The 16318-nt window shown below is 38.0% G+C and overlaps 1 protein-coding gene across 3 annotated transcripts in view; it reads right to left on the bottom strand.

Annotated features, from left to right (window-relative positions):
* Positions 1–16318, bottom strand: part of Tafa1 (TAFA chemokine like family member 1) — a 421871-nt gene that overhangs the window by 45360 nt on the left and 360193 nt on the right. The gene's annotated exons all lie outside the window — the stretch shown is intronic.

Here is a 16318-nt window from a genome sequence, read left to right as displayed (position 1 = left end):
AGGATAGACGATAGCTTGGATTTGAATGTAAATTTATTTCATTACAAGTTCCAGATTTGTTGAGCCTGCACACGTGGCACAGATTCAAGGTACCTATAATGAACTACATTCAGGCAAGTAGTCAAAAGGGGAGCTATTGCTTTGTAGGAATAGCTAGACATCTCAATTGAAATTTAATTGACTGTACAGTGTTTTTAATATATATTTTACAATAATTATTAGAAGGGTTACATTATATTCACCAGATACAAGGTGCATTACTTCACAAACACTGATACCCTTTCTCATGTCTTGATCCCAATTTCCCTCCCCCTACCTCTGCCCCTCATCTTGTTTTCCTCTCTTCCCTATCCTATTTCAAATAACCAAATAAGCATATATACAATATATCAGATAACAAGGTAAAATACTGTGACAATATGAGATAACCAAAGGACAGCAAAAGAGATGAGAGATAACGTAGTACATTAAGGACAGCAATCACTCATTATATGGCTTTTGTTTCTATATCCTGGAGGTCCTTTCATTTTATTTATTTACTTATTTATTTATTTAGTTTTATTTATTTATTTATTTTTGCCAGTCCTGGGCTTGAGCTCGGGGCCTGAGCACTATACTTGGACTTTCTCAAGGCTAGAACTCTACCACTTGAGCCTCAGCACAATTTCTGGCTTTTTTCTATGTATGTGGTACCGAGGAATCGAACCTGGGTCTTCATGCATGCTAGGCAAACCACTAAGCCAAACTCCCGGCACCCATTTTTTTTTAATTTTTAAATTATAGTAATTGTAGTTTGCCTTCATTTACTGGAATGTCAATAGAAAGAGAAGCATTAAAATATCTTAGATACTTCCTAGTAAGATAGAGAGACTTAAAAATTTTCAGAGTTATTCAGTAAACCTCCATTGAGGACCACCAGTCTTCTGATCTAAATCCTGACTTGGGAAGCAGGGACTAACTGTGAAGTGGCTGATAGACTTCCTAACTAAAAAGGGAAACCAAAAGCACAGAAGGAAAAGCATCCAGATTTATCCAGGGCAGCTTCCATATGTAGAGTGGATGGGGTAGAGTGACTTACAGTAATACAAGCAAGTGGTTATTGTGAAAACAGCTGGCCCAAATCAGTTCAACATCTGGCAGAGCTTGCTGGTAAGTTGACAGCATTTACCCTGTCTGTTCCGCTGTCTTGAGTGTGATAACGTTTTGCAGTTGAACACCAAAAGAGATTTTGTAGTCTGAAGTATTATCTGTAGAAGGCATTAAGAGATGACAGTTATTTGTGCTGGATGAATGAAAGACCAGAGAGGCTGGTTTATGTATATGTGTGTATATGTGTGTATATGTATCTGCATATATATGTACATATATATCCCAGCTGCTTTATACATATAGATATAGCTATATCTACTTTCTTGAAATTCCTATACAAAAAGCACATGTTGCATGAACGGCAAATCAATGCCCCAGTTAAAGTAGTTCTGGTTATGATTCTTGCCTTGAAATTAAACCCTAGCAAGCAAATTATTTCCATTTTCCCTGAGAAGATTTTGAATCCAATTCATTTGTATTTCTATTTAAATTGAAAACACTGTAGCATCTTGTGCAAAATGAAATAAGTCTCTTTAGAGGAGAGAGGAGGAGATGGAAGATGGGGAGAATGTGGGCCAAGTGTATGTAGATTAAAACTTGCTTCTTCAACGCTTCTGAATTATGAGAACCTTCCTGTGCCTGTGAGATGAATGATGGGTCACTGAGACAGAACCGCTTTGTTCAATTGATTTCCTGGCTGTCTACTAAGCATCTTCAACTTAATCTAGCTAAATCCAAACTCTTCATTCTTCTTCTGTTCAACTCCTGTCCCTCTTAGACTGAATCATTCACCAAAGAGAATCAATTAAGCGGTGCAAGCCAACCCTGGGCACCATCTTTGATTACTGTTTTCTCTTCAATCTCACCATCTATGCATAGGAACCTTATACTTACAATGCCCCAAATTGATCTCTTTGCTACCATTAGTCTGTACCATCTCCTAACACCTCCAGTAGCTTCTTCCTAGTCTTCTGCAGAACCCACTCCTTATCTAGAAGTAGAGATTTTTCTAGAAGTCCACTGTTCAGTGTAAGAGCCATAAGACACGTGTATCTTTGGAACCTTCAAAAAGCAGCTAATTCGAATCAGCTTTTCTTTAAGTCCATGCTATGTAAATACACACACACACACACACACACACACACACACACACACACACACACACACACATACGTGGATTTTTAAACACTTAGTATAAAGGAAAACAAATGCAGCATATCTCATTAATATATTAACCTAGATTACATTTTGAAATGACAATATAATACCTTGGTTGTATTTGAAACAAAGAAAATGTTAAGGAAATTGTTAATCAAATTGTTATTGTAAAAGTGTAGAGAGGGGTTGCAGATAATACAAGTTAGGTGATGAGTATATTTCTTTTTTTGGCAGTGTCACCACTTCCCTTACTTTCTCTTTAGTTTTCCCTCTAACCCCCTCTCTCATGTTGCATAGTTCATTTTCAACATAGACTGTGCAAGGAAGGTGACAATTTGAAATGTCCCTCTCAGTGTCTCGTGCTTCTTGGTCAAAGTCATTCCTTCCATTAGTCTCCCTCATTTCACCTGTTCCTTCTCCCAGAGTCAATTCATCACTCACTCTTGGAGACGTCTGGTGTGTTTGCCAGCATTCTCTGGCATGGCCCTACTCTCCCTTTGCTCTCTGCTTGCTCCTGCATTCCCATACACTCCACCTGGGGACAGCAGCGGAACAGATGAGCTAAACCCAGCTTTCCAATCAGAGGCTCTAACTGAGCCCATGGTAAGTGTTCAGCAAATATTTACAGCACAGATCAATGAACAAGATATAAACAGACTTGGAAGCATTGTACAAGTCAAGGTAGGCACTGGCTGTGATTGAGCTCTTGCTGCAAAGGCAGTTAGGTAGTTTTGATGAAATCCACCTGAGCACCCCCACAAGTCACAAAGATCTGTCTCATCATTCAGCATGCATGCACATTTGATTGTAATAGGTACATATCATAACTATATATACATATATTAAAGTCATATGCTAGTTCAAGCTGGGCCTTATCTCTCTGTCCAATGTCACTTAAGGCACTGCCTTCCTCCCACTCAGTGGAGCAGAGCCAGATCACTTGCTGACATCAGAATGTCCCTTTATCTTTCAGAGGCTGTTGTTTCCGTGATTAGTAATGTCTTCCCTATATCAGAGGCAAAGGCCTCTGTTGGTTGCAAGAGCAAACAGAATTGACCCTGACTAAGGAAAAGGAAAGACTGTGTACAGCAGTTCATTCACTCAACTAAAGGAAAAAGACTCACTTTAGGAACTACCAGCCTCAGAAGTTGAATCTGGAGGCAGAATCTGTTTTTCCTCTTTCTCCATAGCTCTGTTTCCTCATGTGTTGGCTCAAGTTTCAGGCAGATTTTCTACTTGGGTTTGCAACAGGCTTCCACGAGCTCTCAACATTGTAAGCGTTCAGAAATCCCACAGAAACTGTCACTGCATTGGTTCCAATTGGACCATATGTCCATCCCTGAACCCATCACCCTAGATGGGAGAAAGTGCTGTATTCACTGGCTGTCAAGTAGTTTCACTGTCAGGCTGCTGAGTGAGGTCTGCAGAGAGTTCTGCCAAAGGGAGAGAGGAGGGGGATGTGATCTTCCACAAGATATGCAAGGGTGATTAAGAGAAGCAGGAAATGAGAACTAGGTGAAAGCAATTATGGGTATCTACTATTTTGTCCTTTAGGATTGTGATAATACCTCCCCCCCACAACCCCAATTCTTCGCTGATCTCATTGTCTCCATCCTTATAGATTTCATTCTGAACTCTTCCATGTTGGGCTTTTTCTCTTTGTCAGCATTGCCAAGAAGATATGATGAGAATGATCAGTTGACTTTCTTCTCTCCTGCAGGAGCTGCCATCTTCTTAAAGTTTTGCCTTTCTGCTGTGTGTTTGCAGCATCCAAACACAGATGCTAGTATAAAGTTGGCATCCAATAAATGTGAGAAGAATGCTGGTGGATATATGTTGACTCATTTCTTGATTAAGGAAGCACTGTATAAATGCTCTTCATAAAGATGACTCTTGGAATGTCTTGCAGGGTGAAAATGGAAAGGCTGGAACTGGAAGACCATTATTGTGTGATGGTATGTAAAATAAAGAGAAAGGAAACAAGGGATGGGCTATGCTAGTGGAATAAAAGGTGGCAGAACTTTAATGCTTGGAAATTCTCTTTCTGAATCAGTAATCTAGAGATATGTTTCTAGATTATTATGAATATTTTGATGCTGAAGATTAAACCTGAGGTCTTGTTCCTGTTAAGCATATACTGAACTACTATGCCTCATTCCCAACTCCCAAATTTCTAAAGTATTGATTAAAAAATTTGACCAATTGCTAGGTATGGTGGCTCACTTCTGTAATCCTAGCTATTCAGAAGGCTAAGATCTGAGGATTACAGTTTAAAGCCAGCCCAGGCACTAAAGTTTGTGAAACTCTTATCCCAAACTAACACTATAAAACTGGAAGTGGCACTGTGGCTCAAGAGGTAGGGTGGTAGCTTTGAGCTGAAGGGCTCAGGGAACAGAGTTTAAGTCCCACGGCCACCAAAAAAAAACCTCCTACCCCCCAAAAAATTTTGACCAATTTAAAATGCTACTCATTATTGGTATGTGCTAGACACATGTTTTCTGGTTTATATAATTTAACAAATCAGAGGTTCTCACATTAATAGTGAAACTAGGCAAGCTATATGGAGTTTTGTAATCAGTCAGAGTAGAATACAGATGTGAAAGAACATCCTCCTGTGAAAAATTCATTGTCACTGAAAGCAAAAACGGTAACGAAATTGATCTTCTAAAACCTGCCTAGCTGTCCTTTCTTATGCAGGATGAAGTGCTCAGCAGCCAGATAGATATCCAAAGACCACTGGATTTCTTGCCTGCCTTTTCTTTTTAAGAATCTCACCATCGAAAGGAAAGAACAGTAGCGAGAGTCTTAAGGCCTTGAGAGGTTCATAAAACAGTGGAAGGGAAGCTCTGGGTTATCCAGGTGAGTTCTCAAATTTTGTTGCACTTCAGAATCACCTCAAAGACTGTGTTCATACATACACTACTGCATCCCATTCTGAGAGTTTCTTATATAATTGGTGTGAAGGTGTGTGTAAATAAATACATGTGTCAACATGTTTGTATTTTGTTCTAATGAAGTATCCATTATCTCACAATCAAGTAATAACAATGCTTCAAATCCTTTGTCCCAATTATGTTACTGGAGCTGATGTCACTCTCTCTGAAGACAGTGATGTGGGTAAAACCCTGTAAATACCTTCACAATGGCTGTTAAGGCTCTGATGGAACCTGCATATTTTCCAGACTTAATCCTACAAACATAGTCTCATCTCATATGTTTGTCAAGAATAATCATTTATTCCTGTATTGTTTTCCTACCAAAAAGAATACAAAGAATCAAAGAATCTCTCAAGAAGAAGAAACAGTTGTCCTGAATTATAATAGGCATACAATTTCAGTCATGATATGAAACTTTGATTCATGATTTAAACATGTGTCCTTTCCTGAATTATAGAATATTCATTTTGGACAATCAGCTCCAAGATCTGAGGACAAAAATACAAAGTAAAGGGGCCGGGAGTTTGGCCTAGTGGTTAAAGTGCTTGCCTAGCGTGCACGAAGACACAGGTTCGATTCCTCGGTACCACATACATAGAAAAAAGCCGGAAGTGGTGCTGAGGCTCAAGTGGTAGAGCTCTAGCCTTGAGAAAGTCCAAGGACAGTGATCAGGCCCTGAGCTCAAGCCCAGGACTGGCAAAAAAAATACAAAGTAAAACAATATCCAAATCTATATGACATTTTCAAGGAAATCTTTAAAAACTTTTTGGCAGTACTGGCATTAGAACAAAGGGGCCTCACAAATGTTCTTCTACTTGAGGTTTTTGTTTGTTTGTTTGTTTGTTTTTAGTAGGATCTTGGGTTTTGGCCTGAAACTGGTTTTAGACCATGATTCTCCTACTACAACCATGCTCTGTGTATTGGTGTCTTGCTCACTTTCTCAGGCTGATCTTGAACTAAGATCTTTCTAATCTCTACCTACCAAAGAGCTAGAATTACAGATCCGAGCCACTACATCTACTCTTTCAAAGATATCTTTCACTCATTAAAACAATATCTTTTGAGTACTTGTATATTTACACATTAGACTGGAGCTTGTTCTTTCTATAAAGGTTTTAAAATTTTCTTTCAGAAGTTCTACAAGGAGGTGCCATTTAACAAAGCAGTTTATAAATACAATGCATCTTGATCAATGTCTCCCCATTTCACATTCTTCTCACTCTTCTTCAACCACCCCTTCCCTTATTTTTCTTACTTTTGGGATATATACAACAAATTCTTGACTGCACTTTCCTCCCTTTGTCCCCTTCATTGTCTATCCTTCCCTGTGTCACCTCATCTCCCACTTGCAAATACCCATTTCCTGGTGCTTATTTTGTTGGGCTTTGACCTAGTCTTTTAAAAAATATTATATGATTTGAGCTCTCCATGAAGTATGTTGTACTTCAATTAATTCATTTGCAAACACTTGTACACCCTTCAGTGTTTACTTACGGATTTTTAGACACATCCTATCTACAGCAAATGAGGGAAATCAAATGAGCTTTTGCTTACACTTATTCAGCCTAGTGTTGGTTATTTCAAGGTAGAATAGAAGTTGAGGACCACTTGAATTAATGTCTAAGAACTGCTAGGCACCATCTATATGAAGTTATATTTATCCACAATATTTTATAGTTTAGAAACCCCCATGGAACTGAGACGATTACACAATGACAGACAAGTGATTATTCCAACTTTTGGAATCTTATAAAATTAGCATAAACATTCATAACAAAAGAGTTCCATGTAGACCCCCCAAGCCTTACTAAAACTAATTTTCGCTTTTTCAACTTCCCTATGTCATAGTAGTTGCTGGAGTTTTTTTTTTCCTCAAACAGATTGCTGAAAGCTGTCCCAATCTCTCATTTAGCGAAGGTCTGCTGACTTCCTTGCTAGAAGCATGAGTAGAAGAAATAAATATGCACAGGTGTCTGGAGCACATTATAAGCATCACTGAGAATTCTCTTCAACTCCTCTGTCAACTTGCCACATCATGTTCCGATTTGTTAAACAAAGAGAGTGGCAAAGTTGAGAATACTTAATGAGACAGCAAAAGCTGCCACTGCCACTGCTGAGAATTCAAGAATCCCAGGGAATATGTCTGCTCAGACCTCCAAAGACCAACTTTGGTCTTGCTCTCTGCTACTCTTCCTTGCATTAAAATTTCACTTATGATATCAGAACTTTTGCTCTTTCCTGGGCACAGCACAAGATCTAAATCTTTCATAGATAGAGAAACGATTCCCTAACCAGCGGTAAAGCTTTCCATGCCACCAAATGACCCCAGCTTCTTACTCCAAATGGAAAACAAAATGACAATGTAATACATCCAACAATATTATTTTTTAAATGATTACATGAGATCATGCAAAACATTGCTATAGTCCTATTGGGAAACTGTGTCATCTAAAGCTGAAACTGTGATTTTTCTTTGGTGTAGTGATTCCACTCTTCGATTGACATCCAGTAGATACACTTAGACAAAAGATGTGTATAAAATGTCTTACCAAAGAATTATTTATAACAGCTCCAAACTGGAAGGTGCTTGCATACTCATGAAAATAGAATAAAATACAAAATTACATTTGCCTTTACAAATATTAGAAAAGAATAATTTTAAAAAAGTGGTTCACTGGAGATGCCATATTTAATGTATGCTATATAGTACACATTGCATGCTATATAGTTGAATATATTATAGTGATGACAACAAAGAAACAACTATTATATACTGCAACATGGATGAATTTCACAAGTACATAAAAGAATATATACTGTAGGATTTTACAATATGTTTTATAGTCCAAAAAGAATATTACAAGTCAAAATAGCAGATAACCTTGAGACAGAGCAGAAGTCGAAAGGAGATAGAAATTGCTTCTAGGATGTTGATAATGCTGTATTTTTGTCATCCTGGGGCCCGATACATGGGTGTGTTTGTTTGCTTTGTGTAAATTCCAGCAGCAGCTTTGACTATGCAGGTTAAACACTGTTAAAATGAATAAAAATAACCACAGTTTTGTGATCAAACTTAATCATCAGTATGGGAGACATTAGTGATCATAAACTTGTACTAGCATAACATATTTCAAGATGCAAATAGGGTTGGCTTATGAGTCTTGCTACTTGAGAAGTTGACCTTGTAAGGATTGCTGTTCAAAGCCAACCTGGATCAGAAAGTTTGAAAGACAGCTTCTCAACCAACAGCTGGCACAGTGGCATCCCAGAAACAAAGGAGGCTGACATTGGGAAGGTCATAGCTAAATGAGACAAAAAGTTCATGAGACCCCCAAGTTCAACAACAACAACAAAAAAATTGGATGCAGTGTTATACATCTGTCATTCTGCTATCAAATAGGTTATGATTTCCATGTGGGCTTGAGAAAAAAATGAGTCCTTATTTCAAGATAATCAGAACAAGAAGAAACGGGGTGATGGGAGAGGGCTGATGATATGGTTCAGTGGTCGAGAGCCTGACTAGCAAATATTAGGCTCTGAATTCAAATCGTAATGTCCTTCCTACTCAAAAAAGTTGGATAATAAATTCTGTGAACTTTACAAATATACAAATATTAGAAAATGATCAAATGATTCCTTCAGGGTTATTTTAATGAGGCCCAAATAATGTCACAGATATATGACTAGAAAATCATCTTAAGCCAAGAATTATTTATTATGCTTCTTTAGTATCTATCTATCTATTTATATCTATGGTTTTGTGTCAGCGGGCATGCACACAAAATAATCACGTATCTACCTGTCCATCTGTATAGATATAAACCTAATGAGTTTCAACCTGAATTCCTCATAACTCTGGATATCACCTCAATTTCACTGACTGGTCTCTTCATTCTTAGAGACAAGTTGAGTTCCTTGCTTGCCAGTCATAATCTTCATGACAAATGGCAGAGGTTCAAGTGCTTTTTCTGCACTGTTGGAAGGTTTCAGGTTTCTAAAGACTGGGTCTATCTCGGATTTAACAGCTTAAGGTCAGGCTCCTTAAAATGAGAAGGCAGCATTGAAAAAGAGGTTCCTAAGGCTGAGATGAGAATCTTTTCACATATGACCCTGAACAAGGGTGATTTTTCAATTGCAGTATCTAGGGTGAACTCAAAGTAGCAGACTGCCTTTGATAAGGAAGTAACACCTTAACTAATCAGGTCAGCAGGTGTCTTCTCTATATTTGTATCAGTCAGTAGGAAAGACCCAACTATACTAGAAAAACAAGCCACAACTAATATGACAAACAAAACCATGTCCTCAGAGTCAAAGTTATCTCTGCCACTTACATTGCTTCTCTGTGTGCTGTGTCTTCCTCAGTGAGAGACTGTGTGATAGTAATGATTTATTTGGCTCACTTTGTCTTAATCTACTAGGCTCTTTTCTATGTCTGACTCCTGTCTGGACCTTCTCTATGTGGAAAAATAATAGAAGTGGCTAGGATTATAGCTAGAGAAAAATCATATTCAAGGATTTATGAAATCAGCCTGTAGAATTTGAAATGATCCCATGGAAAGTGGGTTCTTTTGACAATCACTACCTCTGGAAAAAATCTTCATTTAACTATTTCAGGTTCCTAGAAATCAAATCAGCACCTTGAGTCCACATATTACCTTCTGTCACACAGCTTCCAAAGCTTTTGGATAAGGATCAAGTCCTGCTGGCTTGGACAGTTCTGGCTTGCTCCCAGTGGCACAGCCAATATTTTTACAGTTTTTGTAACAGAGTATAGGTGTAGAAAACAACCCTTAGCAAAATCTCAGATTCTCAATTGCATGCATGGATAAGTGATTCTAACTGAAAATCCTGTTTACAGATCCCATAGAGAAGTGAGGCATCCTGAAATTGTCATGAAAATGGGATCTCTGAAAACACGAAAATGTATTTCCAGAGTACTTTAGTAACCTTGCTTAGTCAGTTAATGTCTCTAACCCTTGCTCCATTGCCTCTGTATGAGATCAATAATAACTAAATACTAACATTAGTACTAATACCACAGTTTTGGAAACAGCTGTGTAACATGTCTTCATTGGAATTTAAGTACGGGGCATTTGAACCAAATTGTAGTGCCTATTCTTGCTAGACTCCCAGGTGATTTTGACTTAAATTGTTTTTCAGATAGTCTCTTGGTTTTGTTTAGGGTGGCCTCTGACTGTGATCTGCCTACCTCTACAGTACGACTTAGATTTACAGGTGCGTACAACCACACTCTGCCAAGAGAGTCATTCTTGAAGTGAGCCCTGTAAGATGATTAACCTGCCTCTTTCCTTTTCATCAGATAACAATTAAGTCTTCCTCATCAAATGCATCTTTCCTTTTTCAAAATTCATTTTTACATTGCAGGCATGCACACAGTGATACCCGAACAAATTCACTTGCTCCACCACGATCCCATTTGTCCTCTGCCTCCACTCTGCTTTTTCTTTTTTTTCATATATTTTTTATTGTAATTAATAGAAGGGTTACATGATATTTGCCAGATAGATGGTACATTAATTCCCATACATTGATACCCTTTCACATGTCTTGGTCCCCATTTTCCTCTCCCCCCCACCCCTCATCTTGTTTCCCCCCTTCCCTATCCAATTTCAAATAACCAAATACAAATATATCCAATATATCAGGTAACAAAGTGAGATACTGTAACAATATGAGATAACCAAGGGACAGCAAAAGAGATGAGAGATAACATAGTACCTTAAGAACAACAATCATTCATTATATGGCTTATGTTTCTATATCCTAGAGATCCTTTCATTTAGCATCATACTATATGGCCTTTTGTATCAAGGTTTTGCTCTATTGCAAATCTCTGCTAGGAGAGCCCAAGATTTCTACTGATTATGACAAATGAGGGAAACCATTGAGCCTAAGTTCCTTTGTGTCTGGCTTACCTCACTTAATATGATCTTTCTGCTTTTTCAAACAGAGTTTTCTGAGTTTCATTCATGTATGTATGCATATATATAGTGAATAGTACAGTCATATATTTATATATACATAATCACACATATACATTCTTCAGTCTTCTTCACCTTCAGTCTTCTTCCTCCTTTCCCCATGCCTCCTCCAAATGCTTGTCTCCTAGACAGTCACGTTTATGTGCAATTAAAGTGACTGTCATCACCATTATTATTGCCATTTTAGGTACTACACAAAATAAAAACTGAAAAAGTACTCCAAATTCATCATTCCCCCCAACCTCCTAAAGCTTTGCCATCTCTCATCCTAATGGCTTGGCAAGAAGCTTGAGTTTGTAACTGTCTAACTTATTTCCTATCTTCTTTCTTCTATGGTCAGTCAACCTCTTTGATAAGGAATCACTTAACACCTTGTAGAATTCCTTTCTTATGAAAAAAAGGAGGAAGCTCCTAATGAGTCAGAAGTTTATAAAGTTATTGCAGGCAGCAAGCTTATGTCTTTCTTAGAAAGCAGATTTGGAGTTAATAGAGAAGTCCTGGTAAACTGAGCTCAAGTTAGGTGTAGCTAAACAGTGAATGAGCTCCATAAATCTCCACTGCATTGCCACCTCCCAGCTATGGATAGTAATAAGGGTCTAGGAGAGCACAAATACTGTAATTGAAATTCACTGATAATCTGAAGCTTTCATATATCCAATTGTTTCAGTGCCCTCTTGGCCAAGCTCTTGACAGCAATAGACTGATTTGGCTTTCCATCTCCTCCCTCCTATCTTGGGACAACCCAAGAGTGGACAGGTTTCACATACACAGAGAATCTCAGTTCAGACTTTTGAGGTTGTTTTCCAAAGAATTCAAGAAGGGACAATGCAGGATAGAAAGAAAATTCTATTCTTCATACACATTTCAACACGTGTGTGTGGATAGATAGATAGATGATAGATAGATAGATAGATAGATAGATAGATAGATAGACAGACAGACAGATAGATGGATGGATTGACTGAGAGAGAGGGTAATGTCTAGATCACCTTTTTTCTATTTCAGGTCCCATGAATTGATATTTTATTTCCTGCTCTTATGGCATGAATAACCGAATTACAGGGTTCCTTTCATGTATGAAAACTTAAATTGATTAAATACGTCTACTTAAAACATTCAAATAGTGTTGAAACCTGGCATTGTGGCCTCGTTCTTTGTGCTTGTCACAGAATATAAGAGAGTAGGTTATTGATAAGGAAGAGAAATCTAGCTCTTTACAGTTCTTTTTTTTGAGATAGATCTTTATTTTTTTTAAATATTTTCTTATTGTGATTAATAGAAGGGTTACATTATATTCACCAGATAGAAGGTGCATAACTTCACAAACATTGATACCCTTCCCTTTCTCATGACATGGTCCCCATTTCCCTCCCACCCTCCCCCTGCTTATCTTGATTTCCCCCCTTCCCTATCCAATTTCAAATAACCAATTAAGCACATATAAAATATATCAGATATCAGATAACAAGGTGAAATATTATAACAATATGAGATAACTAAGGGATGGCAAAAGAGATGAGAGATAACATGGTACATTAAGGACAACAGTTACTCATTATATGGCTTTTGTTTCCTTATCCTGGAGGTCCTTACTACTTGGAGACTGTAACGGAAACCCCTTTATATATTATCCTGACAATAAAAAAAAAGAAAATGAATTTATGGGCAATGACAATGGCGTTGCAAAGCAGCACAACTCCATGGCAAGGATACTGCAGAGAAAAAACCAAACTGATGATACAGTGAAAATCCCTTTACTCATGTCAAGAGAAAAGGCGACTCAAAAATCTGTGTCAGTAAAGTGTGGTGGTTCAAGCCTGTAAGCTCAGTGACATGGGGAGCTGAAATGGGAGAATTACTAGCCTGGACATCAAAGGTGAGAGAGCCTCATCTCAATTAATGACTGGGTATGGCAGTGTGAACTTGTTACCTAAACTGAGGATAAAAGTGAGAGCTTGTCTTGAAAATAACCAATGCAAAAAGGAGCTAAGGTATGACTCAGTTGGTAGAGAGGCCTCATGTTAAATATCTAGCACTTCCAAACCCCCCCAAAACTGTCTAAAATACTTTGTGAAAGCATTTATTTTGTAAATTGTATCAACTCTGTGATCAAACTGTTGTTTCTTTTTTTTTTAAATTATGCTGTAGGAAATAGATGCTTGTTAAATAACTTTAACTTTTCTCTGGCATCTATTGATTAAAGCCATAGAAATTAAAAGGAGAAGGCAATTAAATTTAAATTTTAATAGTGTTCTGCTGCTGTTAATTTGCTGGCTGACTCGATCAATGCCTCACCTTGGATAAAAATGAATGCCCTGCCCCCTATTGTGCTAGAAAACTCTATGAAGCCCATTGAGCTAAATAATCACAAGGAACTAACAAACTAAGAAAGCAGGTACCACACATGGAGATGAGAAAGTGCTCACAGTGGCTCACAACAATCAAATCCATATTTTAAAAGAGGCCACTTAAACTGAAACAACTAACCTCTCCATTTGTTTTATTTGCCTCCATACTTGCCAATTTTGAAATTCACTGCACAGCACATAAACACAGTCACAACCAAAGGCATATTTTCCTCGACAGAGACAGCTAAAAAATGTTTATGAGTCATGGAATTTTGCTTGTCAGTTAATGACAAGAAATATCACACATGTATCTTGATTAAATCTGGAAAATTCAAGGTCACTCTCTGAGGAAATTATACATTGAATGCAAAACATGAGAAGACTTGGTATGTCCAAGGCTTATTCAGTCTACTCTGTGCTTCATGACAGGATTCAAGATACAACTTGTGGTAATTAGATATATAATCATAAATAACTAGAATAGTCCTCTCTTTACAAAGCATATCTGGGATCAGTTCTTTATTAGTTTTATGTAACTTTTTAAAACATGATAATTCTAGAAAAATCAAGTTTAGGTATGTGTTTAGGAGTATTTTGAAATATAGAACAAATACAGAAAAAGAAAAAAATGAAAAAATCTCCTATGCATTCTAGGTTTTCCTTCCCCCTGTCCCCTCCCTCTCCTGTTCCTCTCTCTCTCTCTCTCTCTCTCTCTCTCTCTCTCTCTCTCTCTCTCTCTCTCTCTCTCTCTCTCTCTCTCTCTCTCTCTCCCTCCCTCCCTCCCTCTCCCTCCCTCCCTCCTTCCCTCTCTCTCTCTCTCCCTCCCTCCCTCCTTCCCTCCCTCCTCCCTTCCTCCCTTCCTCTGTTTCTTCAACATTTCTAATATATACTATATGATCACAGCCTTAAGTTACTAATTCTATTAGTGTTGTTGTATAGGACTTAATTCTTTTTAGGATATTAGTGCCTTTTTGCAGCTCAGACAGTGGCTCTAAGTGAAATCATCTTTTTTTTTTTTCCTCCAAAGGTGTTCGTGTATTGTGCATGAGGAGCCAAAAGAGCTCTCAGAGAGCAAGACAGAGCAGAACACTAGAGCTTGAAGAGATGACCCTTGTCTTTTGCTGAGACACTGAACAGCAAGCTAGAATAACCACATGATTCCAGGGCAGAAAACTCTATGGCTCCCACCCCCTCCCCACTAAAACAGAGCACCATGTTTGCTGTAGGTTTTCATTCCAAATGACAGCATGAGTGTACACTGGCGTGAGCCTGTGCTCTGATAGCTATTAGACTTTATACACAGCCATGCAGGCCACTGTTAGGGGTGAGGTACACTGATTCAATCCCTCTTCAAACTGTCACCTCCTACTAAGATTCAGTGATTCAGAGCAGCTTAGAAAAGATTGGACCATGGTGCGGGGGGTGGGGGCAACAGATGTTTTTAAAGAAATTATTCATTTCAAATGTATTCCACTTTATACTATAGTTGGCATTTTGAATTATTATCAATATTATTTTGAACATTCCTAGTACAGTGATTTCCTTAGATCTTCAGCAGCACTAAGCAACTTGCTGGAAATGCAAATATTGGGCTCTCACCCAGGTCTAGGGGAGCAAAAATTGTCAGGGCCTGTACTGGGGTCAGCAGCCTGTGTGCTAATGAACCATTCCAGGACCTGCCTTCACTTGCCCTTGGCATTCGTGTGAATATTCACTTTCTGTTTCTATGAGTCCCATTCTGGCTGGAGAAGCAGAGGGTGCTTTGAATCTGGAACACACAGGAGACAAATTTTCTTCCAGAGTTCTTGCTTCTGAGAAAGCCCAAGGACAGTGTTCAGGCCCTGAGCTGAAGCCCAGGACTGGCAAAAAAAAAGTACCCATTATTTTATATAACTGTGATTCTTCTGTTTAGCACCTATACGGTAAAATAAATTTTTTAGCTAGTCCTGGAACTTGAACTAAGGGCCTGAGCAATGTCCTTGGGCTTAGTTATTAACATAATTGTGCAAAGGAATTGTCATTTAACAAAATAGTTTGTGAATACAATGCATCTTGATCAGTATTAGCCCTTTTTGACATTCTCACCCCCCACCCCTTCCCTTACTTTTTAACATCTTGTAGTATATACATTGAATTCTTGGCTGCATGGTGAATGCCACTTCTAACCAATTTTCAGCTAGTATTTTTTCCCCTGTATAAGAGACATTACAAAGAGGCCTTAGTCCTCTCTCCAACATTATTTTTTATCCTCATAGGTAATAATTAGAAAAATTCTTTCAGAAATGATGGAAATTATACATCTCTCAAGCCCTTTCAACCTAAATACCAAAGCAGTGGTTAATTATGGTGTGAATCTGAATAAATTAATGAGTGTTGAATGTACAACCACAGTTTAAGGATAACAAGTACTACATTTCACTATGTGCTCCTGAGCACTGGGTCCTGGTAATTACCTTTATTGCTGTGATGTAATTGGGGATGATATCATTTCATGAGCATTTGACTGGAGCACCTTGAATGAAAATTTCATATGGGTAAATAGGGAATAAGGAAAAGCAACCATGAGATTTCTTTGTATTAATCTTATCACTCATTTGAGAGATGAGCTAATGCTTTGTATCAACTGCAATCACAGTCACTCAGTCCCTATAAAACTGACATTAGTTCCATTTATTTTGACTCCCAAACCAGAATTTAGTTCTATTTGTTCAATTTGCAGAGCTTGTGCTTCACACAAACAAAATGATCAAGTTTGATTCATTCCTTACTCATCTCAGTGCATTAA

Source organism: Megascapheus bottae, chromosome 2 (assembly GCF_031878675.1).
Source record: "Megascapheus bottae isolate mThoBot1 chromosome 2, mThoBot2.hap1, whole genome shotgun sequence".
NCBI lineage: Eukaryota > Metazoa > Chordata > Mammalia > Rodentia > Geomyidae > Megascapheus > Megascapheus bottae.
Note: the sequence above shows the minus strand (reverse complement) of the source record. Positions and strands in the feature narration are given on the sequence as shown.